Source organism: Orcinus orca, chromosome 13, assembly GCF_937001465.1.
Source record: "Orcinus orca chromosome 13, mOrcOrc1.1, whole genome shotgun sequence".
Lineage (NCBI taxonomy): Eukaryota > Metazoa > Chordata > Mammalia > Artiodactyla > Delphinidae > Orcinus > Orcinus orca.
Window position 1 is genome coordinate 11065995 of NC_064571.1, and position 23266 is coordinate 11089260.

The following is a 23266-nucleotide window of genomic DNA, read 5'->3' on the forward strand; positions in this document are numbered from 1 at the left end:
GGACCCTTTGCCAAGCACGTTTCTCCTTGGTTTTTAAACCCTGGGGAAATATTATCTGAATGTTTCCAATTCATTTATGCTCAGCTCATTAAATGCCATTTTATAAGGGCTGTGTGAACTCCAAAAGGTCTGGGAAATTTCCCTTCGCGTGGTTATATGTGAAAGGCAGCCTGGGTCTTCCTCAGTAGATGGAGTGCCCGGCTGTGCTGTGGGCAGTGTTCACCCCCATCCCCCGCCCCCTTGATAACCTGGGCAGGCTTAAGAACAGACAAATCCCACTTCAGGGAAGGAGGTCAGGCTGGGCACTGTCCAGGTCACCTTACCTCCACAAACAAGAAAGAACTCTTGGACCCAGTTAGGAGATTTGAGTCCCCAAATGTAAACATTTTCAGAAAGAATCCTCCTATGCAAACATTCCTTTAAATGCAAATGAGGAGTCTCGAGAATTCTCCAGATGGGTGCTGAAAGTGGGAGGGACATATCCAAGACAAGGAGGCTAAAAGAGTCTCAGCTTCCTCTTCCATTTCTTCCTGACTGGTTTAAAGGTTTAAGAGGGATTGTGTCCTCCAGTGCCCAGAGACCTGCTAGATTCAGGATTCCCGTCGAGAGAGTCCGGGAAGTGTCTGGAGTGGTCTGATCTCCTCACAGCCTCCAACTCACTCTACAATGCAGCCTGGAGACAGAAGGAGAGCAAATGCACAGGATCGTCTGGAAACCCCTTCTCCATTCCATGGGCTGTTCCCTACCACCTATCCCCTCCTCCCATCAGCAACTGTCCAAATGTAGGGATGGAAATATCTTCCTCACCCCCAACCACTTCTTCACTTTCACCTCCATGACACAGTTCAGATCTTTCCTGCGGGGGGTGAGGGGGTACACCAGAAATCAGAAAATCAGAAATCAGAAAAAGCGGAAGTCAATAAAATTGAAAAGAGGAAGTCAATAGAGAAAATCAATGAAACAAAAAATTGATTCTTTGAAAAGATCAATAAAACTGACAAACCTCTAGCAAGACCGGCAAAAAAGAGAAAATACAAATTACCAGTATCATCAATGAAATGGGATAAAACAAGAGATATAACAGATATCACATGGATAATAAGGAAATATTACAAACTACACTACATGCATAAATTTGACAATTTAGATGAAATGAACAAATTCCTTGAAAATTAGTAAACACCACAATTTATCCAAGATGAAAGAGATACTATGAACAGCCCTATAACTAATAAAGAAATTTAACTCATAATTTTAAAACTTCCTAAACAGAAATCTCCAGGCCCAGATGATTTCACTGAAAGGAAGTTTTTTTAACACAAATTTTACACAGTTTCTTCCAGAAAATAGAAATTTATTTTATGAACCTAGTATTCCTTGATATCAAACCAGACAAAGACAGTATAAAAAAGAAAACTACAGACAAGACAGATGTATCTCACGACTATGGATGCTAAAATCCTTAACAAAATATTAATAAATAAAATTTAGCAGTATATAAAAAGAATACCACATGGTAAGTGGGGTTTATTTCAGAGATGCAAGGTTGGTTCAATACTTGAAAATCAATCAGTGTAGTTCACCATCAACAGGTGAAAGGAGACGAATTAAAAGATCATATCAGAAAAAAAAAAAGATCATACCAATTAATGCAGAACAAAGCATTTGACAAAATTCAGTACCTGTTCGAGACAAAAGCTCTCAGAAAACTAGGAATAGAGGAGAATTTCCTCAACTTGACAAGCAACATCTATCAAAAACTATACTTTAAGTCCCTTACATACGAACTAGTTCCACTCCAAGAATGTGCTAGTAAATCCAATTTGTTCGTAAGTTCAACAAATTTAGCCTAAGTACCCAACTAACACAATCGGCTATATAGTACTGTACTGTAATCAGTTTATAATACTTTTCACACAAATCATATATGAAAAACAAACACAAAAAATAAAGAAAACATTTTGAATCTTAGAGTACAGTTCCTTGAAAAGTACAGTAGTACAGTACAACAGCTGGCATACCGGGGCTGGCATCGAGTGAACAGGCAAGAAGAGTTACTGACTGGAGGAGGGAGAGGAGGTGGGAGACAGTAGAGCTGAAGAATTGTCAGCAATAGGAGGCGGAGGACAAGCTGCAATTTCACTCATGCCCGACTTCAATGGCACAGGTTCTGGTTCCTTGCTGCACTCAATTATATTTACCCACTTGAAAAAAATGATCCAGTGATGTCTGGGTAGTAGCTCTTTTTTTCTCATCATAGATGACACGGTAGCACTGGATTGCGTTCTGAATGGCTGCTGCAATCTTCGTGTACCATTCTAGGTTCGGGTCCTGTGTCTCAAAAACTAACAGTGCATCCTCAAATAAAGAAAATCCCCTTGTCATTTCCTTCATTGCGAATCTCTTTGGCTCTTCAGTTACTTCTTCTTCCTCTTGTTGCTCCACTCTCTCAATTATTTTCACTTTTGTTTCCATCTTTATTGCTTGGCACTTCTTAGCAGTACCAGCTACATCACCGCTGCGTTTACGCTTGCTTCCAGACATCCTGGGCTTGAAATAAAGATACTGTACTACTGTACTCTATACAGTACTGTAAAGTACGCAAAAGCACAACCACTTGTAGAGGATGCATGCGTGTGACAATGTACACCAGACAAGTGAACTAACTTACGTGACTGGACATGTGAACGCATGTTTGCATCTTCAAAAGTTCACAACTTGAAGGTTTGTATGTAGGGGACTTACTGTAGCTAGCATCAAACTTAATGATGAAAGACTGACTGCTTTCCACCTAAGATCAAGAACAAGATAAGGATGTCTGCTCACACCACTATTAACAACATAGTATTGGAAGTTCTAGCTAAGGCAATAAGGCAAGAAAAGTAAATAAAAGGCTTACAGATCAGAAGGGAAGTAAAGTGTTGCTCTTTGCAAATGATGCAATGGTCTCCATAGAAAATTCTATGGAATCTACCAAGAAAAAAACCTCCTAGAACTAATAAGGGAGTTCATCAAGGTCTCAAGGTAAAAAATTAACATACAAAAATTAATTGTATTTCTATATCTTCACATGAATACATGGAAACCAAAACTAAACATAAAATACCATTTACAATTCCTTTAAAAAATTAAATATTTAGGTATAAATCTAACAAAATAAGTACAAGACTTGTATACTAAGATCTAGAAACTGCGGATGAAAGAAATTAAAAGACCTAAACAAATAGAGAGACACCCTATGTTCATGGACTGTAATACTCAACATAGTAAAGATGTCAATTCTCCCTAAATTGATGTACAGGTTTAAAGTAATTCCTATCAAAATCTCAGCAAAATATTTGTAAATATAAGCAAGATTATTCAAAAATTTGTGTGAAGAGACAAAGGAATTAGAATAGGTAAAATAATTTCAAGGAAGAAGAATAAAATAGGAGTCACTCAACCCAATTTTAAGACATTATGTAACTATGGTAATCAAGACTGTGAGGTATTGTCAGAAGAATAGACCAATGGAGCAGAATAGAAAACCAAAACATGGCCCCACACAAGAACAGCCAACTGATTTTTGACAAACGTGTAAAAGCAGTTCTATGGAGGAAGGGGAGAGTTTTCAACAAATGGTGCTGGAGTGACTGGATATCCAAAGGCAAAAAAAAAAAAAAGAACCTCAACCACATCTCAAATCTTGTACAAAATTAACTGTAAATAGGTCATATATTTAACTTTCAAATGTAAACTATAAAATATTTGTAAGAATACGTAGGGGGAAATCTTCAGCATCTAGGGCTTGGTAAAGAGTTTTTAAACTTGACACCAAAAGCACAACTCATGAAAGAAAACAATAGATAAAGTGGACTTCATCAAAATTAAAAACTATTGCTCTTCAGAAGATCTTGTTAAGAGAATGAAAAGAAAAACTACAGACTGGATATTAGTTCTCTATTGCTTCCATAGCAAATTACCACAAATTTAACAGCTTAAAACAACACCCATTCATTCTTTTACAGTTATGTAGGTCAGAAGTCTGGTAGGCTAGGCTAGTTTCTCTGCTCTAGGTCTCCTTTAGCAGGAGGGCTGTGTTCCTTTAGAGACCCAGGTGATTAATCTTCCAGACTCATTCTGGTTGGTGGCAGAGTTCAGTTTCACTCATTTGTAGGACTAATGTTGCCATTACCTTGCTGGGGTCATTCTTAGCTTCTAGACATCTCCTGCATTCCTTTGCTAGTGATCCACTTCCTCCATCTTCAAAGTCAGCAATGGTGAGTTGAATCCTTCTCACACTTCAAATCATTCTGACCTCCTCCCCCTTCCCCCTCCCCCTCCCCCTCCTCCTCCTCCTCCTCCTCCTTCTTCTTCTTCTTCTTCTTCTTTCCTTCTTCTTCTTCCCTTCTTCTTCTTCTTCTTTCTTCTTCTTCTTTTCTTCTTCTTCTTCTTCTTCTTCTTCTTCTTCTTCTTTTCTTCTTCTTCTCCTTCTCCTTCTCCTTCTCCTTCTTCTTCTTTTCTTCTTCTTTCCCTCTCTCTCTGTCCCGTGCTTGCTTCCTCTTCTACTTTTAAGGTCTCACGTACTTACACTGAGCCAGATAATTCATAATTTCCCTATTTCAAAATCACTCACGTACTAATCATTTTTTAAATATTTATTTATTTATTTATTTAGGCTTCACCAAGCCTTAGTTGTGGCATGCGAACTCTTGTTGCAGCATGCATGCAGGATCTAGTTCCCTGACCAGGGATCAAACCCGGGCCCCCTGCACTGGGAGCTCTGGACCACTGGAACACCAGGGAAGTCCCTCATTTACTAATTTTAATTGCATCTGAAAACTCCCTTCACAGCAGCACCTAGATTACTGTTTGACTGAATGATCAGGGAACAGGAATCTTGGAGGGAAATCTTTGAGATTTTGCTTACTACAGACTTGGAGAAATTATTTGCAAAACCATATATCTGACTCATATCTAGAAAATGGGCAAAGAGATGAAAAGCATTTCACTGAAGAGGATATACAAATGGCAAATAAGCACATAAAAAGATGTTCAACAACACTAGTCATCAGAGAAATGCAAATTAAGATTACAATGAGATATCACTACACACCTATCAGAATTGCTAAAATGAAAATAGTAACAAAACCAAATGCTGATGAGGATTTGGAGGAACTGGATCTCTCATCCATTGTTGGTGGGAATGTAAAATAGTACAGCCACTGCAGTCCTGGGTGTTTATCCCAGAGAAGTAAAAACTTATGTCCACACAAAAACTTTTACACAAATTTATATTGTTACCTTATTTCTTTTATAATAGCCCGAAACTGGAAATAACCAAAATGTCCTTCAATGAATGGGTGAATGGTTAAATGTACTGGTACAACCATACTATGAATGTATTAGTAAGCATTCTCTAGAGCTAGATAGATGCTAGATAGATGCTAGATAGATGCTAGATAGATAGATAGATAGATAGATGGATAGATAGGTGATAGATAGATGATAGATAGATAGATAGATGATAGATGATAGATAGATGATAGATAGATGATAGATAGATAGATAGATGATAGATAGATGATAGATAGATGGATAGATAGATAGATAGATAGATAGATGATAGATAGATGATAGATAGATAGATAGATGATAGATAGATGATAGATGATAGATAGATGGATAGATAGATGATAGATAGATAGATAGATGATAGATGATAGATAGATAGATGATAGATTATAGATAGATAGATAGATGATAGATAGATAGATAGATAGATAGATGATAGATAGATGATAGGTAGATGATAGATAGATAGATGATAGATAGATAGATGGATAGATTTTAAGGAATTGGCTTGTATAATTGTGGAGACTGTCAAGCCTAGAATCTGCACAATAGCCTGGCAGGCTGGAGACCCAGAGAAGAGCTGATGCTGTAGCTCAAATCTGAAGACAGTCTGTTGGCAGTTTCCTTCTTCCTTGGAGAAGTCAATCTTTTTTCTATTAAGTCCTTCAATGAATTGGATGAGGCCCACTCACATTATGGGCCTCTGCTGTATTCAAATTCTACTGATTTAAATGTTACTCTCATCTTTAAAAATACCTTCACAGAAACAAATAGAATAATGTTTGACCAAATATCTGGGAACCATGACCTAGCCAAGTTAACGCATAAAATTAACGTCACAATGGAGTACTACTCAGTGATAAAAAGGAATAGCAGGTTGAAACTCGGGGGAATTCTGCCGAATGAAAAATTGCAGTCTCAAAAGGTCACATACTGTATGATTCAATTTACATAGCATTTTCAAAATAACCAAAATACAGACATGGAAAACAGATCAGTATTTGTGGGGAGAGAAGGGTGTGACTATCGGGAAACACGAGGGGGATTTTTGGTGATGGAGCAGTTCTGTACCTTGATTAGTGTTGTGGTTTCAGGAATCTACACATGTAACAATGCGACATAAAACTATACACACACATTGTGCCAAGGCCAGTTTCCTGCGTTTGATATTGTTCCATAATTATTTAAGTTGTAACCGGTGGGGTTAACTAATGGAGAACACACAGGATTTCTCTGCACCATCTTTGCAACTTCCCATGAATCTACAACAATTTAAGAATAAAAAATTATTTAAAAAAGGATTTATAGCAAAGAGTCAACATGCATATTTTCAAAAGTAAGCACGTATTCCTCTGAAATAACACAAGCTTTTTTTTTAAATCTTTTTCCTGTTGTTGTTGTTGTTGCTGTTTTTATAAGAATGTCCAAAACTTTTCGCTCAGAAGGAATTTAGACAGGCACAAATGAATGCAGTGATGCTTGATAATACCTAAGAAAGGAAGCAGGAAAGGGAAGCAAAGGTTAGGACGTCCCCTGCCTGAATACCAAGAAGCCACTGAGGTGACCAAACCCCCAGTTGGCAGGCTCCTGAAGCCTGAACCCCTCACTCTCTTCCTTATTCTCTCCTCAAGTGATCCTGGGTTTGCAGCAGTCCCTCTGAACCAGAATTTGTTCTTTTCCATTTCCTCACCTTTTTAAGACAATTTCCTTTCTTTCCATTTCTGTCTAAACCAACAGCTATAAATAAAGCAACACCACTGTCTGCAAAGGCTACCCAAATCTGTGTTCATAGATTCCATTCATATGACCATAATAAGCCCACAGATACGATCAACCTTTCCCAAAGCAAGTTATTTATAATTATTAGTGGTGACAATTGAAAAGTACATGTGCAATTTATTTTTGAAGCCACAGAGATTCATTGAAGCTGATCCTCTAGTTATGGGACTAGACTGCATTCACATTGCCTTTCAAATAAGACCCTAAACTCAAAATAAGGGAATTCCCTGGAGGTCCAGTGGTTAGGACTCAGCACTTTCACTGCCGTGGGCCTGGGTTCCATCCCTGGTTGGGAAACTAAGATCCTGTGAGCCTCACGGAGAGGCCCAAATAATAATAATAATAATAATTTTTAAATAAAATAAAAATAAGAACCATGTAGACAGGACCTTAGAGGAGCCTAAAGAACCTGCCAAAAAAAGAGGGCAGCAACCGATGGCCTCCAGTCAAAGGGGTAGGACAGGTTTGGGATGACACAACCGGACTGGCTCATGGGAACATGGTCCACAGTGAGGAGGCTTGTCTACGGTGCTGCCCAATCCCTTTCCAGCAGCCTTGACTCCTTCTTGCTTAGCAAGATCCTCCTTCCCCTCTGACCCTGTCAACCAGGTGTTAACTGACCCCCCCCAGGGCTCTGCGCCTTCTGCTGGGGCCTCCCCCCCGTCTCCCCATCCGTGAGAATGAATAAGCAGGGTTTGGCTGACCCTTCCTCCTGCCTGTGGTTATTACAGCTGACTCACCAGACCATCCTGGGTACACAGTTTTGAATATTGAAGCAATTCACTTCACGTTAGATCATATTTCCCTCTGTCATTACATATTCTTGGAAAACATGATTTTTAATGGCTGCAAACATTGCCGGGACCATCTGCTTATTTGATGTTGGCATTCAAGCTGGCAGACAGAGAAAACAAATTTATGGCTACTGAAGGGGAAAGGAGGGGAGAGATAAATTAGGGGTTTGGGATTAGCAGATACACAATACTATATATAAACTAGATAAACGACAAGGTCTTACTGTGCAGCACAGGAAACTATACTCAATATCTTGTAATAAACTATAATGGAAAAGATCTGAAACTATATATATATAATATATATCTATAACTGAATCACTTTGCTGTACAGTGATTTACAGCATTGTAAATCAACTATACTTCAATACTATAATAAGGCAGTTTCCTATCTACTTGAACAAATGCTATAATATCCAAGTTATTATCCCAAACCTCCTTGCCTCATAGGAACTTGAGTTGGAAAGGGTGAGGGTCGACTTTTTAAACCCTTAGTGCGGTAGTCAAGTAGAAACCTTCTTCCTGTACATAGACCATCTTGATAGCTCTGAAGAAGAGAAAGGACACATTAGTCCCCTGTGTGGGACCCTCAGTAAAGATCATGAGAAAGTCAGGCGATGGTAATCACAGCCTTGTTTATTGAACATGTACTAAGTTGTAGGCTCTGCACAAAGCACTTTGATAGAAACCTATCACCACCCCTTCATGGCAGTATTTTTAGCACAAAATGACAAGGGGACGAATGTTAGCTGCACGTTGCAAGAGCTGAGAGCCATCTCTGCACTGGATCAGCGTGGCCGGCGGGACAGATGTCTCACCCACCAGCCTCATACACAGCTTCAAGTCTACGGGGTTCCCGGCACCTGGGAAATCTCAGACCTTTCCCAAAGCCTTTTGCACAGTAACTCGTTCTGGCTTCCTTGGCTGGGCGGATGAGCCACCCCCCGGGCCTCTTGACCACAGGCTTTGTGGGGACAGTTGTTCCCTGAGTGTAGGAATTTCAGAGATGGAAGGAATCTCTCATTTGCTGCTTCCGGCTGGTCCTGGGCCTCATCCTGATGGAGTTCTACCTTCTGGCAAGGAGGAGCTGGAGAGAACATCACTTTATCCACAAGCCAGATTCCCCCCACCATTGCCCAGCTCCCTCTCCGCTTCCCACAGGAATTCCACCCCCGGCAAGGGCAGGAAGAGGGCCCAGGAACCCCTATCTGCTGTGCTCATTTATTGGCAAGAGCCCTCTTGCTTACAGCACCCCATGTCCCCCCAGTAATTACCTATGGGAAGAGAAGGTGAAAGGTGGGCTTGACAGTGACTGGTGATGCGCTTAGCGTCCCACCCTGTACCTCCTCTCACCTCCCCAAGAGAAGAGAATGGAGTCACCCAACTGCTACACACCAGGCGTGTTCAAGGACCGGGGACACAGCAGGAAAGAGCACAAAGGTGACTGGCCGCAGCTGTTTCTCCCGGCTGCACCACCGGCACGTCCCCGAGAGCAGCAGGTCCGATGCTGCACCGACCATCTCCCTCGGAAATGACGTTCATTTCTAACACCCCAAGTCTCTGACTCACCAGCTGCCCTGATTCTTCCTGCCAGCTGCAGGGACGTGGCGAGACAGCAAATCTTTGGAGCTCCCAGCCATCGACAGAAAAGTCCATGATTTCGAGGGGTCCCCAAACCTTGGGGCCTGGCTTTGTGGGAAGGTACACACTGGGCTGTGACAATTTGGCAGCCAAACCCCCCTGTTCCACTCTGCGGATTAAAACCCCAACCCTGCAGACCTCCACGTCTAAGGGTCACAGACACAGCTATAAGACAGGGGCATGAGGATGGGGCCACCTTTAGCTCCTGGTGAAAAAGACTCCTGGTCTGTTTTTCTGGCAGATTCCAGCCACCTCCAGTCCCGAGGCAGAGGGTCCAAGCTGGTGTCTCCCTCCCCCTTCATCCCTGTGAACACAACAGACTTGATAGGAGCCAAATGTTCTCATTTCTAAAGGTCTCAGCAGGAAAGCCTGAAACTCATCCTTTCAGGCCTGAGGACCTGAGGGAAACTGTCAGCTTCTGTAGCCAGGGAACGGGGCAGGGCGTGAGGGCTTGTGGGGAGTCTCCTGGTACCCGTGACACAGAACACATGCGTGTGGACATTAGTGGGCATGGAAAAGCCACAGCGTCTGGCCAGGTGGAAAGAAAGCCCAAAGCAGCATTTGGACAAATGTGCTACTATTATTTCCATCCAAAAAGCAACAGAGGTCAAGGTGAGAGCCGTTAGCTCATGCAGGCGGCAGGCAGAGCATCAAAGCCAGATCAGAGCACACACGCCCACTTCCAAAGGGGGCGTTCGCTCCAGAGTGGTCTGTGAGTGCCCAACAGTGAGCACTTTAAACTCCTCAAACTGACCTCAGGTGGCCTCGGCCTGCAGCGGCTTGAAGCAGGATTTCGGTTCCCGCCAGAGATTGAGGTCAGGCCGCGGCAGTGAGAGCGCTGAATCCTCGCCTCTAGACCACCAGGGACCAGTGGCCAGTGACAAGGCCCTGGCCCGTCCGCTGTGTAGAAATGAATTTCCACAGAGAGACAGAAAGTAGTGAAACAAGTAAAGTGTTTATTAGGAGGAAGAGTACAGTACGTGTGGATAGACACACAGGCGGGCTCAGAGAGAGTCTCGCCTCCGTGGTAGTCTGAATCACTATTATGGGGCACTTCTTCCGGCTTCCTTCGGCCAATTATCTTGCTTTGCCTGGTTCTGAGTCCGTATTTGGTTTATCTCAGGGTCCTCCCCTGTGTGCCTGCACATCTCTCAGCCAAGATGGATTCTAGCGAAGAGGCCTATGGGTAGGTTGACATCACCTACTGTGGGGTGGCGGCCCCTCCGTTTTTGACCTTCAAGGAGCCTTTCTGCGCATGTGTAGTCGGGAAGGTCTCCTTGATCTCAAGAATGAGGAATATGCGGTCTTTTCTCTCTCATCTGGGCGGGGCTCAGCTCCTCTCCTGCTATTTTGGAGTATCTGTCCACAGGGGAGAAACTCCAGCAGTTCAGCCTGAGGCCCATCTAACTCCTGCCTCAGAATGACTGGTTGCTCCAAGCTCCCCTTCCCTCTTCACGAACATCACAGGATCCGGGGTTTAAGGTTCAGTGTGGGTGCCCAGGGAGGCCGGCCCTGGTTCTCACTTATCTATTTGGTGTCAACCAACCTGGGGTAGCCATGGGACTACAGTAAGCTGCTAAGAGTGGGGCAGCAGTATTTCAAACAGACACCCAAACACCTGTTTTTCTTGTTAAGTAAAAACAAGTTAATAGTCACACCAAAACCATGAAGAAAACCACAAGTGACCCAAGGATTTCTGACTCACCCCCTAGTCTGAGTAGTTTGTGACATTCCACCCAAAGCCATCACCCACCTGCAGGGGCACAGAAATGCCGATCAGCGGTCCTTTTGTCTCCCTAACTCAGGGTAATTACCCATGTGGCCTGCTCCCAGATCGCTCTTGCTTTCAGATTTAAAAAAAAAAAGAAAAGAAAAAGAAAAAAAGAACAGCCAAAAAAAAACACCCACCTTTCCCTTAAGCCCAAGTGACTAAGAAAAGCTAGCAAGGACCCTCCCTCAGACCATAATTGTGGGAAACCTCTTGCAAAACAGTTTCTCTGCAAGATAAACCGTGTCTGTTCCCAGCAGCTAAGTGCCACACCCGAGAGGACTGGTGAGAGATTTCCTTTAAGAAACTTCAAGAAAACGTTAAGAAAGTTCACTCTCCTACGCACCAGGAATAGCTGTGAAGATTGACTTACACCCTGAGAAAGAGCTTTGCTTTTCTTTTTTTTTTTTGGTCTTTAAAATTATAATTCAGCACAACATGCACCCCATTCTGGAAAGCCGGGTCAGGAAGCTCTCACTCAGTCTGGGACTCGGAGCTCCCACGAGCAGAGGGTCTGGTACATACCAGGCACAGCCAGGGCCCTTTCCTGGCTCGCTGGGCTAGGTATGTGCCACGAGCCCGGCTGCCCGTGAGAGCAGCGGGCCAGCCAGGCCCCAGAGCCCTCCAGGAAGAGGCGGCCAGTGTGGAAGTTGTCACGCTCTGTGTCACGCAGCTCAGGGCACGTGGTCGCACCTGGAGGGAACTGGGCCTGGACCCCAAGCCAAAGACTGCCTTGCTTGGGCTGGACGGTAAGCTCGGTGGGCTGTGAGGTTGCCTGTTCCCCAGCGCTTCCCCGGGGAGGTGGCGGGGAACTGGAACCATCCGACCCATCAGAGTCTCCCTCTCGGGGTTGGCAAGAGCCTGGAGGTCACAGCAGGGACAGATGAGGGGACAGCCCCACCTCCACCTGCCCTCGGCCCAGCGCCTTGGGCCCCTAGACCCTCCACCCTCCTGCCCTGCTGTGCCTGTATCTGCCTGGGTCCCCTGCGCTTCCCCAGCCTGCCCAGGCCCTGGGGACCACCCCCCACTCCCTGAAAGATGACCCATAAGCACGGTGTTCAGGACCTCGCGGACAAGGCAGCAGCTGAAACTCAGAGAAGACACGAAGGGCAGGAATATGAACGGGCTGCCTGGGGGCCCCGGGGTGAAGAGGGGCTGGGCGTCCAAACCCGCACCTGCAGGAGCTGCCCCGCTCACGCCTGTCATGGGAGCGTCAGCTCAGGGCACAAGGAAATGTGACTCTGCTCAGGGAAACATATCTCCCCCAGAGGTCTCGCCGCGAACTGGGAACCCCCCGCCATTCGAACCTCCCCCACGCCCGGCTGGTCCTAGCTTGTTGCCTCTGCACCTCTGTTGACTGCTCTGTGGGATGAGGCACAAGGAAGGTGACATTCAGCCAGGACCTTCTAAGCTTTTCCACTACATTTCCTATATTTCAACACAGGATCACAACCAGCTTAAGAGGTTGGAGGGTTGGCCCATTTTATGGATGAAGGGGCTGAAGCAGAGTGAGGTTATGTAACGTGTGCAGGGCCGGGTGGGCGGTTGGAGGCCCAGTTCCACCCGTGAACATCAGGTACTGCAGCCCGTTGTTCTGCAGTCACTGACACACGCACAGTGTCTCACCTTCCAGCCGCACCTGGCCGAGGCCAGTGCCCTAGAGAAAAAGAATCTGGAGGGTCTAACGCTTGACCCTCTGCCACAGAGCGGTCCTCGGCACCGGGCATCTCGGGGAGAAGGTGGGGTGGGGTATTCCAGGGGTCTTCTGCCCTGGAGGGCGTCTTTGGACAGCCTCTCTGGGCGCCCTCCGGCACCTCACGTCAGCATCACGGGCGCTGGCTGGTGTACGGCTGGCTGCACGCCTCATCGTTTTAGCTAGGACATTTCTACAAATCTTTTTTATGGGTATTGAAAAGAAACAACCTTGAATTTGAGAGTCATAACGTTCCGCTTCTGCAGCACTCAGAATCTATGTCACCCCTGAGGCTCCGAACCCAGCCGTTAGCAGGAAAAAGAGTCCTCTGAACCTCAAGGAAAGACACAAATCACTTCAGAAGGCCAAGACCCCTTCTCTAGACACCCTCAAGACTGCCTCCTTCGGAGTCGACAGACTTAGAATGATGTGTAAAGTGACAACTTTGACACTCCACAGAGGGGAGTATCCAGCCTGGCCCCAGAGTTCCTAGGACATGCTGGTTGGTGACCAGAAACAAGGAAAAGCCAGGAGCACCAACAGCTGCTGTCCGGGGGCTGCATGCCCACTGGCCATGATGCTTATCACAACTTGGGCGACTTTTATGACTTTTACCTGGATATACAAAGTCTTTAAAACCTGGTTGCCCTACAGGTGAAAATAATAAAGCTTTTAGTGAAGACGTAAGGAAGCCAAGAAAGTGTGTGGCATGTTCTAGAAAAGAGCTCCTTCCCCGGCATCGTACTCTTAACTGCTGTTTCCATAGGTTGGGACACAAGGTCAATTCTTAGTATTCATGCATTTTCTTCCTCCTTTCGGGCCTAGGGCTCTTTAAGTAACCAGTCAAATCTTGATGTCTCTTTACAAACTTGGACTGATTTGCAAAGATGTTCACCGAAGTTTTATATATAGTTGTAAAAAGTTGGCACTGGTGTATTTGTCCCATCATATGGGAATGGTTAAATAAATTATGGTACATCCATAAGATGGAAAAAACAGCAACAAGTCCAAGATGGTGTTTTTCAAGGCTGTTTAACAATGTGGAAACTTGGTTATGCTCTAATGTTAAGTGGAAAGCTATAGTTACACACAATTATATACACAATGAATACCGAAACTACAATAAATCATACATATATGTGTATAAACATATAGCTGGAAAGAAGTATAACAAAATGTCAAGAGTGGCTATCTCTGCATGGTGAGATTGGAGTTCACTTCTATTTTCTCCTATGTTCCTTCATTATTTTCTATACGTTGTCTTTCAAATTTAAAAAAGCTATTGAAATTTCCACCGAAAGTGACAAGAAAAACATTTTTCATCGTTAACAGTGCAAGTTTGGAATAAGAGGAAAATTTTCTACATAGCGCTTCAGTTAGATACTGCCCTGGTCTGCCTCGGCCCTGCAGAGATGGGCTTGACCTGCGGCGCCGGCCTCTTGTCCCTGTTTCCAAGAAGGAAGCAGACGGGGCTCAGGCCGGGCAGCAAAGGATGGGGAGCAACGCTTGAAACTGACAACAAAGCGTCTCAGTACGTCTGACTTAAAGCATCCAGTGTTTTCTGTGTCTTTCAGGATGTTTTTGATGCTGTAATGAGATGCAGGAGAAGGCTATATAATTGTTTACATTGAGGGCTTTTTTTTTTTTTTTAAGAAAGGTGTCAGGTATAAGCCACAGGATACGTGAAGGTGCTGAAGACACTCATGGACCCCAGCGTGGAGCGTGACCATGGCCACAGCTTCCCTGTCCCACGACAGCTCTGACCAAGGGGCAGTTCCACCTGGAGCGCTGTGCGGTGGGCGGGAAGGGGTGCTTTCCAAGGCTGTACCGGCTGCAACGGAGAGGAGGCCACGTGGATGGGCGACCCCCCGGAGGCAGCCAGCAGGACTGGCCAGTGCGAGTTCCCTGCTTAGGACGGAAGCAGCACTGAAGGCCAGTCTCTGATGTGGCTGCACGTGACCCTGCGTAATCACCCACATGCCCCTGGGCATCTCCCATCTGGCTTCCTTCGCTCCCCCTGCAAATGTTTAGATAATAAAATTTGCTTCTCCAATAGAGGCCAGAAAACTTGGTTTCAGAATCCTGCACACTCCAAACATCCTGACAACACCCGTGCTCCCGATGAGGTGGCCATCACCCCCCGGAAGGATGTTTCACATCCGCACTCCCCAGCCTCTGGAACAGAGGACGTGGCTCCGTGTGGCCAGCCTAGGAATCGGCCCCCAATATACAGGGGAGCCCACGGGCAGGGGTAGCCTTCCAGCTGGCCTGGCGCTCAGGTCTACAGAGTTAGCCAGGCCACCGAGTGCAGGGGGCCTGAAGGAGGGGCCCTCGGGACTTCTGCCGCCGCCAGGACAAGGTGACATACGCCCTAGAGCTCTTCTGCTCTGTGGGCTGCATCTCTAATCACTGTCCTTCCTAACTTGAGGATTTGAGACAATGACATGAGATCATGGTGAAGGCTTGGTACCTATGATAAAATGGTGAAAATCCTATGTAAATGCAAGTTATTTTGATTTTTTTTTGAAAAAACTTTTTTTAAGGCAAAGTAACAATAAGCCTAAAGATGTAGTCATTAATGATTTCAGGTAAGAGTTTCTGCTTCAGGCTGAGGAAGCGGGATGGAGAAGAAGGAAGGACGGGCGCTCAGAGCAGGGCTGGGGGCGGAGCAGGGGGCGGGGCGGAGGGCAGGGAGAGACTGGGGTCAGCCAATGACAGCTACAGGGGAAGGGCAGAGGAGGGCGGGGCCTGCAAGGACAGCTCTGGGGAGCTGGGCAGGGAGGACACAGGGGTTTGGGGAGCAGAGGTAGAGGCCCAAGGGTCGCTGGGCGTGCAAGTCTTGGGGACGGAGGAGATGATAGTAGGCCCTCACCAGGGACCTGGAAGGACTTCAGGTGCTGGGTTTGGGACTGGAGCGTCTCCGGATGCCACGCTCTGGGAGGCTGGTAGGGGCGCTGAGCTACAAGATGATGCCCAAGGCTTTCCTTCCTAAAGCAGATGTAAGCAGAGGCACACTCGGCCGTACCACTAATGTGCACTGTGCAGGCAACGATTTTCACATCGAGTTTGAGAGCAGGAAGGACCCCTGGGCCAGCATTTCCCAATATTTCTCCTTATCACCACCATCACCACACAAAGAGGGTTTTGTGGTCAAAAGTCGAGGGAAACGCTCACTGAACACCCTGAGGAGTCCTCTTCCTGCAGGTATTTGCACGGCCTGTAATATGCTAACAAGTTTCGTAAGAGAAAAGATGGGGCTTCCCTGGTGGCACAGTGGTTGAAAATCTGCCTGCCAATGCAGGGGACACGGGTTCAAGCCCTGGTCCGGGAGGATCCCACATGCCGCGGAGCAACTGGACCCGTGAGCCACAACTACTGAGGCTGGAGCCTGTGCTCCGCAACAAGGGAGGTTGCGATAGTGAGAGGCCCGCGCAGCGCGATGAAGAGTGGCCCCCGCTTGCCACAACTAGAGAAAGCCCTCGCACAGAAACGAAGACCCAACACAGCCAAAATAAATAAATTAATTAATAAACTCCTACCCCCAACATCTTCTTAAAAAAAAAAAAAAGAGAAAAGATGGAAAAGTCATTGTTTTCCAGGTGCACTTGACCAAGGAGAGACACCTACAAGCATCTGGAACACCTTTCACTGTTGCTCATTTAAAAGAAGAAGAAGGAGAAGCTAAGGAGGTTGAAGGACTTAGCTGAGGCCATTTGACCAGTTCACCGTGGATTCAGAAGCTACCCCTTCCCTTGTTTACTCCCTCAGGTATATCTGGCCCAGGTCTCCCGCTCCACTCAGGTAACCTGCTTACGTTGAATTCCACCGTCTTCCCTTCATGCAACCTCCCTCCCTATCACCCCAGAAGCAATACTATGAAGGCGAATTTTGTAGAACCTTAAACCATGTGTCCCACTGCTAAAGATACACATTGATCATGTGCTGCTTGGAATTACACTGCAGCTCACTTAAGCATGGATGTATGTGATGGTTCCATCCATTAGGAGCCAACAGAACAAGAGTATGTAACCGAAACGGTGGGCTTTTAAAACCAGATGGAGGGAGGGAGACGCAAGAGGGAAGAGATATGGGAACATATGTATATATATATAACTGATTCACTTTGTTATAAAGCAGAAACTAACACGCCATTGTAAAGCAATTATACTCCAATAAAGATGTAAAAAAAAAAAAAAAACAGATGGAATCCCGGCTCACTCCCTCCTCAGGAGGCCCTCTGTCACTCACCCTCGATGGCTCACAGTAGGAACAGAGCAAAGAGACACCCCCTCATCGTGTCCAGGACCAAGGGCAAGCCCCGAAAGAGAGTGATTTGTTTAGCAGCCAGCCTCACAGGAAGGCTGGCTGGTGTGAGCTTTTTTAAAAAGCTTGTCTGGGTATAATTAAAGTACCATATAGCCTGGCCTCTCCCCATCTCTCCTTTCTTGTATCTGGACCAGAAAACAAAAGGAATCATGATCTTTCCTTGTTGGACAGAAATAAACTGCTGAGCTCCTTGTTGCTTTCATGGTGGCCCTCGGACTCAGGATCACCAGCCACTGAGATGCGGAGCACAGGAGGGGAGAGGAAAGGCTCAGTGGGGTTGCTGGACTAAGGTCAAGGATGCAAAAATAAGAGAAGAGGAAAGTCAGGGCCTAAAAGAGCTCACAGCCCAAGGTGCTGGGGTGTGGCCTCTGCCCTCAGAGCTACCCGCCCAATGTGCCCACCCCCAGGCCCCCCCAGTGGAGACCTCAAAGGCCGAGACTAGGATGCCTGGAGGAGGCCACCCAGCTGGTCTCCTTCAGCCACAGACAGTCTTATCCCACCTGTGTCCCAGTGTGCGGTACAAATGTACTCCCTATGTGGACCCTTGCAGAGGATGCTCTCCGGCCTCTCTGGGATTGGAATAAGTGCCCTTCCTCAGTATCACCATGATTAGAAATCTTGTTCTGTGGGTTTGCATGCGTGAGAGCTGCCGGAGCCTCTGCTCCCCATATGCCCAGGGCTTACACGTTCATAGGTAGTCGGCGTCATTCTCACCAAACGTTTGCCATGTGCCAGGCACTGTTTAAAACACAACTGAGCACTAGCATAGACGTGGGGTGTAGGCACTATGATTAATCCCCATTTTAGAGATGAAGAAACTGAGTCAGAGAGGGTTTATATTACTTGCCCAGGTCAGACAGGTATAGTCAGGCTCCAAACCCTGGCAGTTCGGTTACCAAGGCTGTGTTCTTAACCACTTGTCATTCTGACTCTCAAGGAATGTGTGTGGAATCACTGATGGTCGAGGCCATCAATCAAGGTTCTTTAGAAAACGACTTCATGCAAAATATTACACTAGACGTGTGGCCCCAGAGTCAGGACAGGAAAGTAGGAAAGAAATAAAGAAGGGTGGTGCTGGTCAGTTCCCACACAGTGATGGCTAGCGTGATCCCATCTGTGCAACGACTGTGCAGACATCACCTGGCACAAGTGAGCAGGGGGGTGTCAGCACGAGCATGGCCAGTGCTTGTCTCTGGGGCTGGATCTCAACCAAAATGGACGTTCTTCCTTGCATTTTCCTGTTTGAATGGTTTTCATTTATAGTGAGTATTATTTGCTTTTACAGAGATCTTTTGAAAAGTTCACCGTTTAATCCCTGCCCTTGGTGTTCACCATCTGATTGGGGCAATCTACTATAAACTAATAAAAAGGAAGATGTAATGCACCCCAATGTTCACAGCAGCACTATTTACAATAGCCAAGATGTGGAAGCAACATAAGTGTCCATCGGCAGAGGAATGGATAAAGAAAATGTGGTACATGTATACAATGGAATACTACTCAGCCATGAAAAAGAATGAAATAATGCTATTTGTAGCAACATAGATGGACCTAGAAATTATCATACTAAGTGAAGTAAGTCAGACAAAGACAAATATTATATGGTATCATTTATATGTGGAATCTGAAATATGATACAAATGAACTTATTTAAGAAACAGAAAGACTCACAGACATAGAAAACAAATTTATGGTCACCAAAGGGGAAAATGGGGAGGGAGGAAAAAATTAGGAGTTTGGGATTAACATATACACAATACTATATATAAAATAAACAATGAGGACCTACTGTAGAGCACAGGGAACTATATTCAATATCCTGTAATAAGCCATAATGGAAAAGCTGAAAAAGAATATGTGTATATGTGTAACTGAATCACTTTGCTGTACACCTGATACTAACACAATCTAAATCAACTATACTTCAATTAAAAAAAACAAAAAAGGAAGACGTAGAACACCCGCCCTGACCAGTGGGGGAGGAAGCCCTGTGGCCAGCGGCTTGGGGAGGATTCATGGCGCAGGGAAGGCCTGTCCCAGAGCTGAGTGAGAGCAGTGCCCAGAGATGGGATCTGGGTACGATGAGTTCAGGAGAGCACGAGGTGTTTCTAGAAGGTGTGTTCCACAGAAGGTTGGTTCTGCTGTGGTTGTTTTTGTTGAATTAAAAATGTTCGAGGGGGCTTCCCTGGTGGCACAGTGGTTGGGAGTCTGCCTGCCGATGCAGGGGACATGGGTTCGTGCCCCGGTCTGGGAAGATCCCACATGCCGTGGAGCGGCTGCGCCCATGAGCCATAGCCGCTGAGCCTGCGCGTCCGGAGCCTGTGCTCCGCAACGGGAGAGGCCACAACAGTGAGAGGCCCGCGTACCGCAAAAAAAAAAAAAAAAAATGTTCGAAATGATGCAAAAGAGCACATCACTCTCCATTTCTTTTCTCGGCCACTAGGAAACAGCACACCACACGCCAGGATGTTACCCTGCAAGGTCAGGTGAAGGGCGAGGCGGGCCCAGCTCAGCCGTGGGAGAAGCGGGGCCCACACGGCTCCCCGCCCCCCCCCCCCCGAACCAAAACACCGCAGAGGAGGTTTTGGGAATGAAAACCACAGGTGAGTCAGCACAGGGGAACCATGTGGAGAGTCTTCATTCCACTCTTAAGACTTGAAAAGAACCTTCCAGGGAAAAGGAAGCCTCCCCCCACCCCCCACCAAGTGAGGTGGCAGCAGGCTCGGGTCACATGGGTGCCTCCTGCCACCCCCTGCCCGGGTTGACAAGGTCAAGTGAAGCTCTCCTCCTGGCCTGAGCGGCCTAAGGACTCTTCTGCCACACCACGAGGGATCTTAGTTCCCCGAGCAGGGATCGAACCCGGGCCCCCTGCAGTGGAAGCAGAGAGTCCTAACCGCTGCACTGCCAGGGAAGTCCCCAGAGGGCTCTTCTAACTCCCGGTCCCCTGCACGCGCGCCCCTGTGGAGGTGGGGAAGTGACCCCAGAATGACGGGGCAGCCACCATGACATCTGTCTTTGCTGGGTTTAATAAAGAAGTTTGTGGGTGCATCGGACTCAATTCCCTAAGAGTAAAAAAACACCCTTCAAAGTTTTCAAGGAAAAGTCCATGTCTAGGGATGGGAGGGAAGGGGGCAAACTGAGAGGGAATTTTGCCCCAGAGGAGTGAGTCAGAAATACACCCACCCCGTCCCTGAACGCGCTAAACCCTCATCACAGCTGATGACTCCGGGTGCTTGCGTGTCTGGCACTGAGCTAGGCTCTGCAACAGTGATCTCCTTCCGTGCTCAGTGACCTCGTACCGTGGCTTCTACTATTCCCCCCTTTTACCGACAAAGAGCCTGAGTGCCCATGGTCACCCGGCAGGTAAATGGCAGAGCTAGAATTTGAGCACAGGCCAGGCTGACTCCAAATCCTAGGCTCATGGCCACCCCATCGCCCTGAAATGTGGCAGCAGACTGCCTCATCCTGGTCAAGTCAACACGGGAACCGGCCAGATGCCCAGGATCAACACAGAGCCAAGTCCAAGCTGGAGTGGCAGCTCACCAAAGGGTCCTGGCCCTCCAATCACCAGCAGTGTGGCAAGACATCAACAGAGCCCCTCAAGACTTTGTTAAGTACAAAGTCGAGCGTGTCTACGACTCCTGTGATGCAACAGCAACTTAGGCTGGAGAGAGAGAGCGGAGGAGAGGGAGAAAGGGAGGCGAGGATGGGCAGACCCTGTCTCCCAGAGTCTGGACCCAACCGTAACGTGCCCTCTGCAAGCTGACGAGTTGCCGTCGGCAGGCTGGCAGGTTTAGCAGAAGCGACTAGCGTGTGCAGGAAATGCCTTGCGTCCCTCAGCCCGCTCGGCTGGGCATTCAGGGCCCCCACCTGTGCTCTTGGCTCCCTGTGACTCTGCCGTTGCCTGGAGCCCTGCCGGCAGCAGCCATCCTGCAGCTCCAGCCACCTTTGGTGGCCCAGGACCATCCTATGTTCACCCTGAGCGTCACCAGCCTGCTTTCTGTTGCTGGGGGTTCCCAGCTCCACATGCCTGGGTGAAGGAGGGCAGAAGGCAGATCTCATTGCTCAAGGAGCAGGCACTTCCCTGAGACACAAGCTCTTAACCCAGACCCATGGGTCCAAGCTGTCAGGCCGGCTGTGCAGACGCACTGCCTCTTCAATGGGAGCTGGTCCGGCGCTTGCCTTGGGTTCTCAGAGAGGCCGCCCTGGTTAGGTGGGTGAGTCCAGGAGGAGAGGCAGAGATGCCTTAAGGAATAGCCCTCCTCCAGCTCCGCAGTCAGGCTCTGACAGATCCAGGACAGCACCAGCTACAGCAAAAAAATGAGCATCGGGGACTTCCCTGGCGGTCCAGTGGTTAAGACTCTGTGCTTCCAATGCAGGGGGTGTGGGTTCGATCCCCGGTCAGGGAACTAAAATCCCATATGCCACGTGGTGTGACCAAAAAATTAAAAAAACATTTGTTCTAAAATGAGCATCAGATTCTCGGCAGCTAGGAGTCCGGTGTTTCCAGCATTGAGTCAAGGTAGAGCAGCCTTCCCAGACGCACAAGGCCCGCTCTGGAAGGGGACTCACCAAGGGCAACTCGACCCTCTGCTGGGCCTGCTACATACTCTCTCTCCCTTTATTCTTATACGATTGTTTTCTTTTTATGTACTTATTAAATATTCAAGTAATAGATAAGTCCTCACTCATGCAAATGTTACAGAAGTCTACAGAGATGCGCTAGGGCATGTGCACACCCACAGTCGTGCTGTCCTCTTATTCCAGGTATTCTGGGAAGGGACAAGCTGACCCCGAGAGCCCAGCTGCCTGCAGCAGCAATATTCAGCAAGTACCAGGAGGCAGAAGCAGGCGAGAGCCTGCATAAGGCACCCTGAGGATGCCAGGGAAGGCCTGACGGCAGAGGCAGCGGGCGCTGAGGACACACCCAGGCCCGGGTCCCTGAACCGCCCAGGCCTGGCCGCATTGCAGAACCTCAGCCTCCATCACCCACTTAGCGTCTTAGGAATTCATTATCCGATTGCTCCAGGCAGAATCCAGGAGCCTGGAGGAGGCTGCAGGCAATGTGCGGAGGCCTGCAGAGCGAGGGAAGTAGCATTTGACGCCAAACATCAGGAGAACCCTCAGAGGATGGATTTTGATGTTTTAACATTGACAACAGCTCTGACTGCATCTGAAGTTACCAGTCCTCTGATAGAAGGACTTGGTTGTGATAAGTTTATCAATAGCAAGTGATGAAACTGCTTCAAGAGAACCTCTGCATTCAGGACAGTCATATCAATCTGGTAGCTTGATTTAAAAAAAAAAATCAAGGTATGTGAGAATAAGGCAAAGCACTGATGAAAACAAAGGAAGCTTATCATGAAAAAGCATCAGAAAAAAATTGGGGAAAAAAATCAAAAGCATCTAAGACTCCTCTAACATTCTTTGAGTTTGGATTGGTCTAGATTCTTTTCCTCGCGTTGTGGACAATGTCTTTCAAATTGCTCCGCGAAAGCGTAAAGGAAAGTTTTGTAAACTTGAAGCTTGAATAAGAAAAATTGCCGATGATAAAGCCCATGATGATGAAGGAAATTAGAAAATAGTGATGAGAAGAATAAGGAATTACAGCTATTGGGACTGGAAGGCTATAGAGAAAGCTTGAGGTTTTCAGAAGATGTGTTTTCATCATGTCAGAGTCAACGGAAGTTTTTAGTGTAGGATTGGTTTTGTGTTTTCTGAGATATCTCATGTGGCAAGGAAAGTACATATTATATATAGTATATGATGCCATGTTTTCAAGAATATCTGATATTTCTGGGGAAAAAAAGGGTAAAAAATTAGATTCTCTCTAAGTCCCTTCAGGGCTGAGTTAAAGGCAAATGCTTCCAGTTAGAGCTCAAACATTCCCCCAGGGGCCTTGGCCTCGAGGATGCCACGGAGACACCCCGG

The 23266-nt window shown here is 46.8% G+C and overlaps 1 protein-coding gene across 4 annotated transcripts in view; it reads right to left on the minus strand.

Moving 5' to 3' along the window:
* Window positions 1–401: 401 nt before the first annotated feature.
* ANAPC1 (anaphase promoting complex subunit 1) overlaps window positions 402–23266 on the minus strand; it is a 167060-nt gene continuing 144195 nt past the window's right edge. The window contains exons 50-51 of one of the 4 annotated variants that reach the window (XR_007470729.1): window positions 2206–2791; window positions 402–673 (exon numbers count right to left, since the gene is read on the minus strand). The gene's annotated coding sequence lies outside the window, so the exon portion shown is untranslated. Of the gene's footprint in view, window positions 674–2205; window positions 2792–11704; window positions 14597–19719; window positions 22625–23266 lie in introns of those variants that run through there. The other 3 variants (XR_007470730.1, XR_007470731.1, XR_007470732.1) reach the window with 3 other exon arrangements.